The following is a 15776-nucleotide window of genomic DNA, read 5'->3' on the forward strand; positions in this document are numbered from 1 at the left end:
GCTGGGTGGCTCAAGTTACCTGCCCTGTCTGGGCCTCAGGTTTCTCGTCTTTGAAATAGGGGTGCTGATCTTGTAATAGAGGTCTTTAGGGTTCCTGCTAGTCCTACTGAATTTATGAAAAACCTCTTGTGACCAGAGTCCTCTTTTGATTTCCAGCTCTGCAGACAATACATGGTGGTGGTGGGGCTGGGGGAGGCTTCTAGAAACTGGCTTCTAACGTTGGTCATTGCTGAGCCGAGGGCCTTGCTTTCTTATACCAAAAACAATTGGAGCAAGCTCCTCCCCTCACCGCTCCCCAGAGCTGCCGCCTTCCTGGCCTTCCTGCCCGTGGAGACGGCTCTGCACCTCTCCCAGCAGCCCAGATCACCCCAGCCCACAGATAACAGCTTCCACCCCATCTCATCCGGTCCAGTGTCAGCTTGTCAGCGGGTTTGGGCACATGGCAATGGGGTCTGCCCAGGGGGCGCTCCACCTGCCCTGGCTTGGCTTTCACATTGACTGTCAGCTTCATCCATTCTCACCTCAGCCAGCGGAGCCAGCGTCCCTGGGGGCTCTGGAACTCAGGAGTGGCTCTTGGTTTTGGAAAGAGGGAACAAGGGAGGTGCTGGAAACCCTGCTGCTTTTCTTTCTTTTTTTTTTTTAAGATTTTATTTATTTATTTGAGAGAGAGAATGAGATAGAGAGAGCATGAGACGGGGGAGGGTCAGAGGGAGAAGCAGACTCCCCGCTGAGCAGGGAGCCCGATGCGGAACTCATCCTGGGACTCCAGGATCATGACCTGAGCCGAAGGCAGTTGCTTAACCAACTGAGCCACCCAGGCGCCCTTAATTGATTTTTTTAAAAAATATTTTTAAAAAGATTTTTCTTTCTTTTTTTTTTTTTAAAGATTTTATTTATTTATTTGAGAAAGAAAGAATGAGACAGAGAGAGCGTGAGAGGGGGGAGGGTCAGAGGGAGAAGCAGACTCCCTGCCGAGCAGGGAGCCCGATGCGGGACTCGATCCCGGGACTCCAGGATCATGACCTGAGCCGAAGGCAGTCGCTTAACCAACTGAGCCACCCAGGCGCCCTTAATTGATTTTTTAAAAAAATATTTTATTTTATTTTATTTTTTTTAAAGATTTTATTTATTTATTTGACAGAGAGAGACACAGCGAGAGAGGGAACACAAGCAGGGGAGGTGGGAGAGGGAGAAGCAGGCCTCCCGCTGAGCAGGGAGCCCGATGCGGGGCTCGATCCCAGGACCTTGGGATCATGACCTGAGCCGAAGGCAGACGCTTAACGACTGAGCCACCCAGGCGCCCCCCTAAAAATATTTTTTAAAAGATTTTTCTTTTTTTTTTTTTTTAAGATTTTATTTATTTATTTGAGACAGAATGAGAGACAGAGAGCATGAGAGGGAGGAGGGTCAGAGGGAGAAGCAGACTCCCTGCGGAGCAGGGAGCCCGATGTGGGACTCGATCCCGGGACTCCAGGATCATGACCTGAGCCGAAGTCAGTTGCTTAACCAACTGAGCCACCCAGGCGCCCCCCTCCTGCTTTTCTTAAAATGACCGACCTACCGTCATTCCTCTTGTGAATTAGGCAAGACACTTAACCCCTTTGAGCCTTCGCTTCTTCCCCCCATAAAATGGGGACATGTGTCCATAGGGCCAGAGTCTGCCCGGGTATTTGGGTTGTCAACTGTGCAAGGACACCACGTTCAAGGGGGTGGCATCCATATCCCAGCCATAGGTCTGTTTACTGGGAGCACGAGGGTGGGTGTGGGGTGCTAGAGAGGCAGGTGCACACCCCTCCACGCACACTCAAGAGCGAGAGCACGCACGTGCCCGCCGACGCGCACACCTGCACGCAGCTGCCTTCCGTGCTAACCTCTCCGGGCGCCCTCCCAGTGCTTCTTTCACTCTTCCAGAGCTCAGAGCCCAATCCCGAATCCTCCCTCTGTCCCTGATGAGGGGGCTCTGCGTTATTCCCCAAAGTCCTGCCGGGCCCAGATGCGAGAGGTTACTTACACTTTGAGGTCTCGCGCGGGAGTAGCATCAGGAGACTGGGAAGGGGCTGGGCTGGGCTCCCGCAGGTCCTTCCTCGGAGTTGCACGAGCTGTCCTGTCCGAGGGCCCGACTGTAGCCTCACCTCGTACCCTGCCTTTGGCAGCGCGACCGTGTGTGGGAAGTGGTGTGGTTAAGGGACATTTCAAAAATGGAGTGACTTTGAAAAGCACCATGCGCTCACAGATGGCAGTAAATATTTTTCATTCACACAAACTCATTTCTAAATCTGTCAGGGTCCCTAGAGGAAACAAAATCCCACTGGAAGATAGTTCAAGCACAGAGGCTTTGAAAAAGGTACTGTCCAAGGAGGAGTGGGTGGGGACAGCGGAGCCAGCGAGGGGGGATGGGAACAGGGACAGCGGGAAGCTGGTACCACCCAGGGGCCCGGGGAGGAAATGGTGTTCCTGGCATCCTGCGTGAGCTGGAGGCAGGGCAGGGACTGCCGGCCGGAGCTGTAGCCACGAAGGACCACAGCATCTGCCAGAAACTGCCAGCCGTGGCGAAACAGGAAGAAGTGATCTTTCCTCCCGCTGGTGCCTCTCCCTGGAGGGCAAGGGAGTCTAGGTGTTTCCAGTGAAGGGAGCACCCTCCAGGAGCATGGAGAAGGACTCTGAAGGTGGAGATGCAGGTAGAGAATAAAGAGGACAATACGCTAATCTTCTTGTTTTTCTGCCAGGCAAGTTTGAATTTCTGTATATTGAGATTTCTTTTGCTTCTTCTTTTTTTTTAAGGTTTTATTTATTTCAGACAGACAGAGAGAGAGTGTGTGTGCACGTGGAGGGGGTACAGATGGAGAAACAGACTCCCCACTGAGCAGGGAGCCCCATGTGGGGCTCGATCCCAGGACCCTGGGATCATATCTGAGCTGAAGGCAGACGCTTAACCGACTGAGCCACCCAGGCGCCCAGTATATTGAGATTTCTTAAAATAGCCCCCATGATGTGGGATGTATTTAAGGTGTGATCATAAAATAATATGACAATTTTTGTTTTAAACAAACACTTATGGGGCGCCTGGGTGGCTCAGTTGGTTAAGCGACTGCCTTCGGCTCAAGTCATGATCCTGGAGTCCCAGGATCAAGTCCCGCATCGGGCTCCCTGCTCAGCGGGGAGTCTGCCTCTCCCTCTGACCCTCCCCCTTCTCATGTGCTCTCTCTCTCTCTCAAATAAATAAAATCTTTAAAAAAAAAAAAATAAACAAACACTTATGTTTGGGAGGTGCTGCTATGAAAATTTTGTTAAGAATATTTTGTTTCTTCTCCTTTGAAATGGCTCTCAATGTCACCCATACATTAAAAAATTCTTTTTTTTTTTTTCTCTTGGGGAAGCACAAATCTTCCTGTCTTGAATATTTTGCAAATAACCAAAAGGCCTGGAATATACTCCAGGGTTCCCAGGACAGAACCTTGAAAGGAGCACTGGCCGGGGAGGAGTCAATGGGATTAGCCGTGACCTTGGATCCTGTCTGAGCCTCCGTTTCCTCATTTGTAACATGGATCAGGCATGCGTTCTCGAAGGCTGTTACCAGTTCCAAATAGTTTGTGATTCTTTCAGAAGTAAAGCTGGTTAATTAGGTGGATGGGACTGGGTTGGGTCAAGAGCGAAGTGTGATTACAGTGTAGTACAACTAATTTTCCTGTGTGGTTGCTAAATTGGGTCAAATGTTTTGAGCAATGGCAGCATTATGGAACTACCGCTACGTCTCCAGCGTTCCAAAGCCAAACGCAGTGCCCACTGGGACTTTGCAGGTCACTGGCACGTCCCGCCTCAGCTCCATTAAGCACCTTAGCTGTGACGCGCTTAGTATCTGGGAGATGCAGCTGGGCATGTCCGATGTTCCTATATTTACTTATTTAATTGATTTTTTTATTTTTTATTTTTATTTTTAAGATTTTATTTATTTATTTGAGAGAGAGAGACAGAGAGAGAGCATGAGAGGGGGGAGGGTCGGGAGGGTCAGACTCCCTGCCGAGCAGGGAGCCCGATGCGGGACTCGATCCCGGGACTCCAGGATCATGACCTGAGCCGAAGGCAGTCGCTTAACCCACTGAACCACCCAGGCGCCCTTAATTGATTTTTTAAAAAAAGATTTTAAAAAAGATTTTTCTTTTTTTTTTTTAAAGATTTTATTTATTTATTTGAGAGAGAAAGAATGAGACAGAGAGAGCATGAGAGGGAGGAGGGTCAGAGGGAGAAGCAGACTCCCTGCCGAGCAGGGAGCCCGATGTGGGACTCGATCCCGGGACTCCAGGATCATGACCTGAGCCGAAGGCAGTTGCTTAACCAACTGAGCCACCCAGGCGCCCTAAAAGAGTTTTCTTTTTAAGTAATCTCTACACCCAACCCGGGGCTCAAACCCACGACCCTGAGATCAAGAGTCACACGCTCCAGTGACTGAGCCGGCCAGGTGCCTTTTTTTTTTTTTTTTAAGAGTGTACTTTTCTTCTCTTTTTATCCCCTCCTTTTTTTTCTTCTCTCTCTCTTTATTTAAAAGCGTTTTTATCGTGAATTTAAACCTACAGAGATGTTGCAAGAATAATACAATGAATAATCCATATGCCTTTCATGTAGATTTACCAATTTTACCTCATTTGCTTTCATGTCTCTCTAGAGGTTATAATTATCATTATTTTTGCCGAATCATTAGAGGGTCAACTGCAGGTCACCAGGACCCTCTACTCCTAAATACTTCAGCATGTACGGATGTTGTCTTCTATAAACCCAACACAGTAATCAAATTCAGAAACCTTAACATTGGCAAAATACTATCATCTGACATACAGTCCATTTTTAAATTTTATTAATCGCCCAATGATTGCCTTTTGGCGAGGTCTTCTTTCCCATTTTGGCCTCGATCCCTGCCCACGATCCCACATGACCTTTCGTTCTCATGGTCTCTTCCATCTGGACTCTTCCATCTGGAACCGTTCCTCAGCTCTTTGTTGTCATTTGTGACATTGGTAGTTTTTAAATGTGCGGGGCTGGTCGTTTTGCAGAACACATCCCCCGGTCTGGGTTTGTCTCATGATGTGTTTGTTTTCCTCTTGGTGAGATTCAGGTTATGCACTTGGGGCAGGAAAGAGCATAGCTGCGACGTGGGGGTCACTTCTCAGGACCCACGTGGCTTCGAGCCCCGGGTTAGGGAGGAGATTGCCAAGTTTCTCCATTGTAACAGTGCCATACTTTCCCTCTGGCATTAACAAGTAAACCCAAGTTTTCAAGACAGAAGTCCAAGTTTGGGCAAGTTTATTTTGCAAGCACACAAGGGCTTGGTGGCCTGCTCGTCTCGGCCGTGGCGTGCTCTCGGGCTAGGGCCCTGGGAGATGGAGTTCTGGTTTGGGGCTTTGCAGCACAGAGTAGCTCTGTCTCTCCTCACGAGGACAAAGAATTCGGCGCATGCATGCTTGCCATGTGCCTGAGAGTGCCATGTGCTGTTTACCAGCCTCTGAATAGCCCCGCGGTGGCCAGCAGCCGGAGCTGCAAGTGTTTCTTAAGGCTGAACGCTCCCAGCAGAGGCGCTGCCAGGGGCCACGGGGAATGTGTGGGGAACATTCTGCTGAGGAGCGTGGTTTCTGTTCCCTTTAAAAACCTCTGTTATTTTCCACCGCAAGCTTGAGGCCTGGCCTTCATGGAAAAGCTTCCCAACCGTGGAGCCAAGGATTGCGAAGGGTTAAGAAAGAAAAGACGCTCTCTTTGGACAGGGCATTCTGGTCTACAAGGTGCTTTATCTCCTGAGATCGCTGGGCTGTCAGCTCTCCCGGGGAGAAGGTGGCCTACAGGAAGGGGAGGTTAGGGGGGTGAAGCCCTTGGTTGGTTTCAACTCACAGAGCGGGGAAGAGGTGACTCTTCTAGGTCAAGCCAAACCTTCTGATTTAAAAAATTTTTTTTTCCTTTTCCATGATGCCATCGCTGTTTCCCTGAGGAAGTTGGGGTTCTTTTTCTGGGGAGGTTTTAGGAAATGGAAGAGGACTTTTGAAATGTGTAAGGCCTTGACCTTCCAACAACAGCCCTGAAGTAGTTATTAAATATGTATGTGCAAAGCCTCTTTCTTCAATGAGCCTATTGTGTAGGAAGGGAATAATAATGATAAAATAATAATACCTATCAGCTTTTCCACTTTTTTTTTTTTAAAGATTTTTATTTATTTATTTATTTATTTGACAGAGACACAGCGAGAGAGGGAACACAAGCAGGGGGAATGGGAGAGGGAGAAGCAGGCTTCCCGCGGAGCAGGGAGCCCGATGCGGGGCTCGATCCCAGGACCCTGGGATCATGACCTGAGCTGAAGGCAGACGCCTAATGACTGAGCCACCCAGGCGCCCCAGCTTTTCCACTTTGTAGCTGTATGATCTCGGGCAAGTTATTGAACCTTTCTCGTGCCTCACTTTCCTTATCTCTAAAACAGGGATGATACGGTACCTCTTTCCGAATGGTGTTGTGAGGATGATGTGAGTTAATACATATCTTGTGTTTGGCATACAGTAAAAACTGTTAAGTGCTAGTGATTACTCTTGAATACTTTGTGTGAGGCATTCTGTATGTATTGTACGTGATTTAACTCTTTTGACTTCTACAACAACCCCATGAAGTGGGTATTCTTTTTCTTACTTACAGACAAACCGAAGCTCAGAGAGGTTAAGCGATATGCTCAGGGTCACACAGCTGGTATATGGCACAATTCAAACTGGGCCCGGTCTGACTGAGAAGCCCATGCTTTAAATACTCACGGCATTCTACTCGCTCTGATACAGGGCTGACTGTGTTAGTAACATATAACTGTTTCCAGGTTTGGAGAGGAGTGTGGGGCGCATGTTCCAGGCAGAGGGAACAGCAGGAGTAGGGTGTGGAAGTGAAGGGTGTGGGGAGGTTCAGCAAGGCGGGGTAGGGTGGGGTGGGGGAAGAGAAGAACTAAGAACTTAGAATGACCCTTGAGAGCACGCAGGCAGCCAGCCCGGTTTCTGGTCCTGCTCAGAAAGGAAAGGAAAAGGCGCTCATCAGTTTGCCCATTTTGGAGGTAGGAGGTGGACTCCAGGCCTCAAGCAAAGTGAACCCTTGGCCCTGGTTCAGCCTCCCTGGCTGCTGCCAGCCCCTCTTGCTCAGTGTTACCCCGGGTCTTTTCCTCTCCCGGGTCTTCACTCTTCCAGAATGAGGATCAACAAGGGAGTAACTGCAATCAAAGCGTTTGCATTATAATTAGCCCCACCCCCTGTCCCTGACCGCCGGCCAGGCAGCCTGGAAGCCTCCGCCCTGGCTCCAGCTAGTGGCCTTGCCACCCCGCAGCAGTGGGAATGCGGCCCAGGCCTGCGCACGTCCCTGGGGCCAGCAGGGGCCCTGTGGGGCTGAGCTCCCTCTCCGGGGCTGGGCCTGGCATTGTGGCGGGGGCGGGAGGGGTGGTTCAGAGAAGAGTTTGCGGGCAGAACAGAGTAGTTCTCCAACTGTGGAGAGAGCTTCCCCTTTTTGTCTTTGGCCTGACGGCCCTGATGGCTCCAGGGCTGTGGCCAACTAGCACCTGGGACTTGCTAACAATCCATGCCATGAGCGTGAGGTCTCCCGGCTGCCTGGGAGGATGCCCAAGGCGAAGGAGCTGAGGCCTCCACCAACTGGAACCACTGGCCCTTTACTCTGGAGATTATGGGGAGCATGAGGGAAGAAGGAAGCAGATAGAAATCTATAGGGAAAGCAGAAGAGCAGGGGCGGGCTGGTGTGAGAGGGCAGCCCTGGAGGAGCAAAGTACTGGCGGGGGTGGGGGGTGGGGGGGGGGAGAAGCCTGGAATGAGCTGCTTGGGAGCATGAAAGCTGCAAGGGAGGGAGGCAAGCAGAGAGGACCCACAGGGAGCAGGGACAGGGCGAAGGGCTCTGGGGGCACTTTAGCCCCGCTCCCCTATCTCCGTAAGTCCCTCCTGGCACCCCAAAAGAGCTTATAACCTAAGTAAAGCAGCATGCTTGCAACATCAATTTGCCCCCAAACTCCAGCCAAAACTCTGGTTTTTGCTTTAGCCCCAAACCAGATGACACCCTGAAGACCCCATACTGTAATCATGGGGCCGCCAGTGTCCAGGGAGTATAAGGGCCTCCCAAAGAGACTCTTGGCCCCAGAGGAGTAGGGGGGAGAGAGGGAGGGAGGGAAAGCAGAGGGGCAAGGGAAACCAGAGGAAAAAACAGTCTCTAGGGACCATCTGCCACCACACCCCGTTCCGTAGATCTGCTGATCGCCAGGCCGTCCTGGGGTCCCGGGACCATTTGCAGGGCTGGTTCTTACCCACCTCTGGGCTGCTGCGAGCTACGGGCCCTGCGGTGGCCTGCTGGGACTGGGAGAGGGGTGCCGCTGGTAGGAGATTGGGGAAAGAAGACCCTGGGGGGCTGTGAGGAAGTTGCTGGAGGCCAAGTCCAGACCTCCTAGTGGCTGCTGGGAGAGCTAGCTAGCCTCCTGACCCCGTGGGCCCCTAAGCTCCAAACAGTGCAGGGAGCAGGGACAGGGCGAAGGGCTCTGGGGGCACTTTAGCCCCGCTCCCTATCTCTGTATCTTCCCTTAGGCCAGACTTTCCTCAGCCCACAGCTTTATACTTGGAGAAAATGCTGTGCCATGTTATGTTACTACTTCGGGATATTTACATCAAAAAAAGGGCTTTTGGGTCCCAGGGATGGACCCATGGCTGGCCAGCTCCCGGTATTTTGGGACAGGAGAGCCTTTTAGCAAAGCCACACACATAGCGGGGGGTGTTACCTGTCTTGGTTTTCCCTCTGGGGCCCTGACCCAACCCTGGGCGGTAATGGCGCATTTGACCCCTGCCTGTCTTGAGGCTCCTACTCTGGCCCAGGTGACAAGGAAGGCTTTGGAAGGCCTTTCCAGCCAGTGCCCTGTGGCGGGGGTTCTGTGTCTGCTGTCTCCCGTGGCCAGGCAGCGGGGAGGGCTGGAATGTGAACAGGCAGGACAGGCTAATGACGGGGCATTTTCTACTCCTAACAGTGCAAGTTCGGCTCACAACTTGAATTTCAAGTGGGCCCTTCAGGTAGATTAGGGAGGTCAAGTGAGAGTGTGGAGGCAGCCATTGTGGATTGTCTAAATTCCTAGAAAATAAATTCTAGGAATTTCGCTGTGGGAGGGAGGAGTAGCAGGTGAGCATACTCAGTGTCATGCATAGCAGGGGTTAGAGCTGGTAGTCCAGGAGGCCTGGTAGGAAGAGGCAGCTTTTTGCTCTTCTTTCTCTATTTGAACACCCTGTATTTCCAAAAATGACTTGTCTTTCGAATCAGATCTAAGAGACAAATTCATACTTTTAGCCAAGGCCTTTTTTTGGGGGGGGGGGGGACAAAAAATTATTTTTTCACTGAGCTGCCGTCCTCCTATGGAAGAGAACCACTCCCTCTAAATACCGCTTTCGGTGACTACCCTTTGTTTGAAGTCATTATTGTCCCTAGAAATGGGAAATTACACATTACTGTTTATCAGAAGGAAATAAACACCTTGGATTAGTAGGGTTCTTGCCACTGGATGGTGGATCCAGACCTTGCCAGCGAGCTGGGTGAGAACATGCACAGCGCATCCTGCACACATTCACTTTCGGTGTTTGACGATTTCTAAAGGGGAAATGGTTGGTTCCTGTGTGTCTCACGAAACTTGCCTGCCCTGTTCTCGTTACGTCATCCTGGAGAACCTTTGATAGGGCTTTTCTGGGTCAGAAGCAAGTACAGGAAAAAACACGGGGAGTGGGGCGTGTCACCGGCTTACTCTATTTAGACGTGGATTGGGCTCTTGTTGTTCTGTATTCATGGGCATTTGATGAGCTCTCCTTAAATGAGAGTGAAAAGTGGAATTGGAATGTTTTACTAAGACAGCCTGAGCCACATGCAGGTTCACGCAGGGAAGAGAAGGTCTTGGAGGTGGCTCTGAGCTCTGTGTGTCCCAGCCTTTCTGTGTTCCAGCCCAAACCCCGGGGAATGCTCGTCCTTACTTTTGACTCTGGCCATAGTCAACCTCTGCAGCCTCAAGTTCTCCTCTGAGCCACACTCAGCTCTTTCCAGCGCTCTTTACCATCCCCTGCCGTCTCCAGCCCCCTGGCTTTTAAACAGGCTTCTCTTCTTCATCCTTTGGGTTTCGGTTTAGGGGGGCATTTCCTCCCAGAATAAATCTTCCCTGCCACCCCCCACCCCCTTCCACCAACTGTCTGTGTGTTCATACTGCTCTCTGTACCTTCCCGTTCTCAGCACCATTCCTACTAAACTAGGAGTGACTAGTTGCTAGTCTGTCTGCCGCCGCCATCGGACTATCAGCTCTGTGAGGGAAGGATGCAGCCTGCTTGTTCCCCATCACCGCCTTGGCTGTAACCCAACCCAGAAAACCAACAAAAGAAACACCCACAAGAACTGGTTCCCTAATGTCATGGCTAAGGTTCTGCAGGTCAGCGGCTTTCCCTGAGCTGTCGAGGAGTCTGATTTAACAAGGGTGGAAAGCAGGGAATGTCTGGCACGCTTTGCCAGCACGTGGGCCTGCCTTGTTGGGGTGGAAAAGGAGGTAAAAGAAATGCCCAAAGCTGCTCAGAAGGTGACCTGGTGGCTGCGGAGGGCAGAGGAGAGCTGAGTGGGGGTTTGGTGGGAGAGGAGGGGCGGTTGGAGATGGGCCCCACCAGAACTGCCGGGGAGAGCCCATGGCCATGAACTGAAGCTGGGGAGGGGGGAGGGGGAGAAAGCTGGGTTGAGGAGGAGGAGGGGCTCCCCAAATCTGATCACTTTGCTCCAAAACCGGTGGCTGGCATCTGAAATGTCACTCATGGCTCGAGTCTGGGAATTGTGAATTTGGATTTTTCTATTCCCAATTGATTATTTTTGTTTTTATTAATTTAAAACATGTGTCTTTCTGATGAGATGTTGACTGCCCCGGCCAGGCTTTGTTTTATGAAGGGAGTAATACGAAGAAAGGGCCTTCTTTTGCTCCCCCTCCTTCTTGTCCCTCCCTCCCTTCCTTCCTAGTGAAATTCTTGACCGGAAAGCCCAGCCAGGATGTGGAGAATTGTGTTTTCCACCTGAAGCAAGGTGGGGCTGGCCGGCTCTTTGTTGCGGCAAGCTGCCCAAACCCCACCGGGCAGTTGTCCTCTTTGAGCAGGACAAACACAGTGGGCCCCATGGCCGTGGACCCGTGGCCAGTGCAGCCCACTGCAGAATGAGACAAAGCCCTTGTGTACTTTGCTGGGCAGCACTTGGCTGTGATATACAGGTGTGTGAGCGCAGGAGAACGTTTGTGGTGTCCCAGCCCAGAGCACCCACAACACACCTTTCAGAGCGTTTCCAAGCCTCCTGCGAAGACAGCCAGGCTGGGGTGTGGTAAAGGTGTTTATCTTTCTCAGGTTTGGGCAAAGTCCTTCTAAAAGTAGATTTTGAGGCATTGAGATCAGAGATCTCCTGGGGAAGTGGGTGAGGAATCGTGTGTTTGAATCTGGGGCAGCGTGTTTGAGCAAAGTCCATTTGTCAAGAAAGAAATACCATTCCCAGCCCAACACAGTCTTGGCCACTGGCGGCTGACCAGGTGTTTGTGCTGGTTCCTTATCCACGGACAGCAAAGACCCCGAGGGAGGAAGGACTTCCTAGTTGAGGGAGAGATGATACGTGAATTGGTGGGTCAGGAATCCCCCAGTTGGTTCTCTTAATTCAAAGTAGAAATGAAGCAGAGGGTGGTTCTTTTTTTAAAAAATATTTTAGAAAAGATTTTATTTATTTATTTATTTGAGAGAGAGCGAGAGCGCACAAGCAGTGGGGGAGGGGCAGAGAGAGAGGGAGCCGCAGACTCCCCACTGAGCAGAGAGCCTGATGTGGGGCTCTATCCCAGGACCCCAGATCATGACCTGAGCCGAAGGCAGATGCTGAGCCGACTGAGCCACCCAGACATCTCGAGGAGGTAGTTCTTTACCCTGATTTCCAGTACCCAGTACTGAGCAGTCTGAAACCCACTTGGATTTTACAAACCATCAGAGCCATGCAAAGCTGCTCACCACGCCCTGTGTCGGGCTCTATGAGGGACGGCACATAGGTTTGGGAGAAACAGGTTGAAACCTGACTTTGATCCTTAACAAAGCCAGTCTTTCCTAGCAAACGTGAATCTCCTGGCCAATCAGATTACCTCAGCCTTCCAGCGCCCATGTGAACTGGCTTGACAGGGAAGCTGGCAAGGGGCCGGGGTTCAGGTAGGGCAGCCCAGTGCCTATAAGGTGTGATTTGAAGGCCTCAGAAAAGACCCACCTTAGCCTGAAATCTCTCCCCACTGGCTCATCAAGAATATCTGCAATTTCACTATTATTGAGTCATTCCTTTGCATTTACCGTGGGCTCTCTCCTGGCCATCCCTCTGAAATGCAGGTTGGTCTGGGGTTTGGAGGATTCCCTTAACCTTCTCACTTTGAATTCTATTTTTTTAAAATTTTATTTTATTATGTTATGTTAATCACCATACATCATTAGTTTTTTTTTTTTTTTTAAAGATTTTATTTATTCATTTGACAGAGAGAGATACAGCGAGAGAGGGAACACAAGCTGGGGGAGTGGGAGAGGGAGAAGCAGGCCTCCTGCAGAGTGAGGAGCCCGATGTGGGGCTCGATCCCAGGACCCTGGGACCATGACCTGAGCCAAAGGCAGATGCTTAACGACTGAGCCACCCAGGCACCCCACATCATTAGTTTTTGATGTAGTGTTTCATGATTCATTGTTTGCATATAACACCCAGTGCTCCATTCAATACGTGCCCTCTTTAATACCTATCACCAGGCTAACCCATCCCCCCACCCTCCTCCCCTCTAGAACCCTCAGTTTGTTTCTCAGAGTCCATAGTCTCTCATGGTTCATCTCCCTCTCCGATTTCACCCCCTTCATTTTTCCCTTCCTACTATCTTCTTCTTCTTCTTCTTCTTTTTTTTTTTTAACATATAATGTATTATTTGTTTCAGAGGTACAGGTCTGTGATTCATCAGTCTTACACAATTCACAGCGCTCACCATAGCACATACCCTCCCCAATGTCCATCACCCAGTCACCCCATCCCTCCCACCCACCACCACTCCAGCAACCCCCAGTTTGTTTCCTGAGATTAAGAATTCCTCATATCAGTGAGATCATATGATACATGTCTTTCTCTGATTGACTTATTTCGCTCAGCATAATACCCTCTAGTTCCAACCACATCATTGCAAATGGCAAGATTTCATTCCTTTTGATGGCTGCATAATATTCCATTGTATATATATACCACACCTTCTTTATCCATTCATCTGTTGATGGATATCTTGGCTCTTTCCATAGTTTGGCTATTGTGGACATTGCTGCTATAAACATTGGGGTGCACGTACCCCTTCGGATCACTACATTTGTATCTTTGGGGTAAATACCCAGTAGTGCAATTGCTGGATCGTATGGTAGCTCTATTTTCAACTTTTTGAGGAACCTCCATACTGTTTTCCAGAGTGGCTGCACCAGCTTGCATTCCCACCAACAGTGTAGGAGGGTTCCTCTTTCTCCGCATGCCCGCCAATATCTGTCGTTTCTGACTTGTTAATTTTAGCCATTCTGACTGGTGTGAGGTGGTATCTCATTGAGGTTTTGATTTGGATTTCCCTGATGCCGAGTGCTTTTTCATGTGTTTGTTGGCCATTTGGATGTCTTCTTTGGAAAAATGGCTGTTCATGTCTTCTGCCCACTTCTTGATTGGATTATTTGTTCCTTGGGTTTTGAGTTTGATAAGTTCTTTATAGATTTTGGATACTAGCCCTTTATCTGATATGTCATTTGCAAATATCTTCTCCCATTCTGTTAGTTGTCTTTTGGTTTTGTTGACTGTTTCCTTTGCTGTGCAAAAGCTTTTTATCTTGATGAAGTCCCAGTAGTTCATTTTTGCCCTTGCTTCCCTTGCCTTTGGCGATGTGTCTAGGAAGAAGTTGCTGCGGTTGAGGTCGAAGAGGTTGTTGCCTGTGTTCTCCTCTATCACCTTGAATTCTATTGTAAATCTCTTGGATAAACCACAAGCTCAGTTCCACTTTTTCTTGTTTTATTGAGAGAGACTTGATGTAGAACCTTGTGGTAGCTTAGGGTCGCCCCATGAAGATTTGGTATTTGTGAATATTGCCAAGTGACCCCTGCAGTAAGTTGAGCTGCACTTTCTAGATGGTAGGCCTCTCTCAAGTTACCTCTTCTCCGCGATTCCCTGTTCTGCTGGGGAGTGGCCTCACAGCTGACTACAGACACCCCAACTTGTGCAGCTGGTTGGAGCAGACATGGAGGGTGTTTAGTGAGGGGCCAGCCAGGTGCTATGGGGCTCACCTCATCCTCTTCCCCTGGCCTAGAAAGAAGACTAAAGCCTATTTCTCTGCCTTGCTCCTGCCCTGGGCACGTTGTACCAGCCCATGCTTCTCTCCCAGAGACACCGCCCTCCCCTCAAAGCAGATATGCCATAAACTCCACTGGAATATAAACTCCATTGAGGCAGTTTTTTTTTTTTTAAGATTTTTATTTATATCTTCTGCCCACTTTTTGACTTGATTATTTGTTTTTTAGGTGTTGAGTTTGAGAAGTTCTTTATAGATCTTGGATACCAGCCCTTTATCTGCAGAAGACATGGAAAGACACTTCTCTGAAGAAGACATACAAATGGCTAACAGACACATGAAAAAGTGTTCATCACATTAGCCATCAGGGAAATCCAAATCAAAACCACATTGAGATACCACCTTACACCAGTTAGAATGGCAAAAGTGGACAGGGAAAGAAACAACAAATGTTGGAGAGGTTGTGGAGAAAGGGGAACCCTCTTACACTGTTGGTGGGAATGCAAGTTGGTACAGCCACTTTGGAAAACAGTGTGGAGGTTCCTCAAAAATTTAAAAATAGAGCTACCTATGACCCAGCAATTGCACTCCTGGGTATTTACCCCAAAGACACAGATGTAGTGAAAAGAAGGGCCATATGCACCCCGATGTTCATAGCAGCAATGTCTGCAATAGCCAAACTGTGGAAAGAGCCCAGATGCCCTTCAACAGATGAATGGATAAAGAAGATGTAGTCCATATATACAATGGAATATTACTCAGCCATCAGAAAGGATGAATACCCAACTTTTACATCAACATGGATGGGACTGGAGGAGATTATGCTAAGCGAAATAAGTCAAGCAGAGAAAGTCAATTATCATATGGTTTCACTTATTTGTGGAACATAAGGAATAGCATGGAGGACATTAGGCGAAGGAAGGGAAAAATGGGGGGGGAATTGGAGGGAGAGATGAACCATGAGAGACTATGGACCTGAGAAACAAACAGGGTTTTAGAGGGGGGAGGGGAGGGGGGATTGGTTAGCCCGGTGATGGGTATTAAGGAGGGCACGTACTGCATGGAGCACTGGGTGTTATATGAAAACAATGGATCATGGATCACCACATCAAAAACCAATGATGTATTGTGTGGTGACTAACATAACATAATAAAATTAAAAAAAAAAGATTTTTATTTATTTATTTGACAGAGAGAGAGTTAGAGAGAGCAGGAATACAAGCAGGGGGAGTGGGAGAGGGAGAAGCAGGCTTCTTGCCGAGCAGGGAGCCCGATGCTGGGCTCGATCCCAGGACCCTGGGATCATGACCCGAGCTGAAGGCAGATGCCCAACGACTGAGCCACCCAGACACCCCGAGGCAGATCTTTTTACTATTTCCAGAGTCGCAAACAGTGTCTGGCCCACAGTAGGGCTCACTAAGTATTT

General features: G+C 49.5%; 1 protein-coding gene across 1 annotated transcript in view; it reads left to right on the plus strand.

Annotated features, from left to right (window-relative positions):
* The window catches only part of AHNAK (AHNAK nucleoprotein), a 92604-nt gene that overhangs the window by 31338 nt on the left and 45490 nt on the right, over window positions 1–15776 (plus strand). The window lies entirely within an intron of this gene.

The sequence above is a fragment of the Mirounga angustirostris genome, unplaced genomic scaffold (assembly GCF_029215605.1).
Source record: "Mirounga angustirostris isolate CCGP_5_RB_7025 unplaced genomic scaffold, mMirAng1.0.hap1 SCAF_13, whole genome shotgun sequence".
Lineage (NCBI taxonomy): Eukaryota > Metazoa > Chordata > Mammalia > Carnivora > Phocidae > Mirounga > Mirounga angustirostris.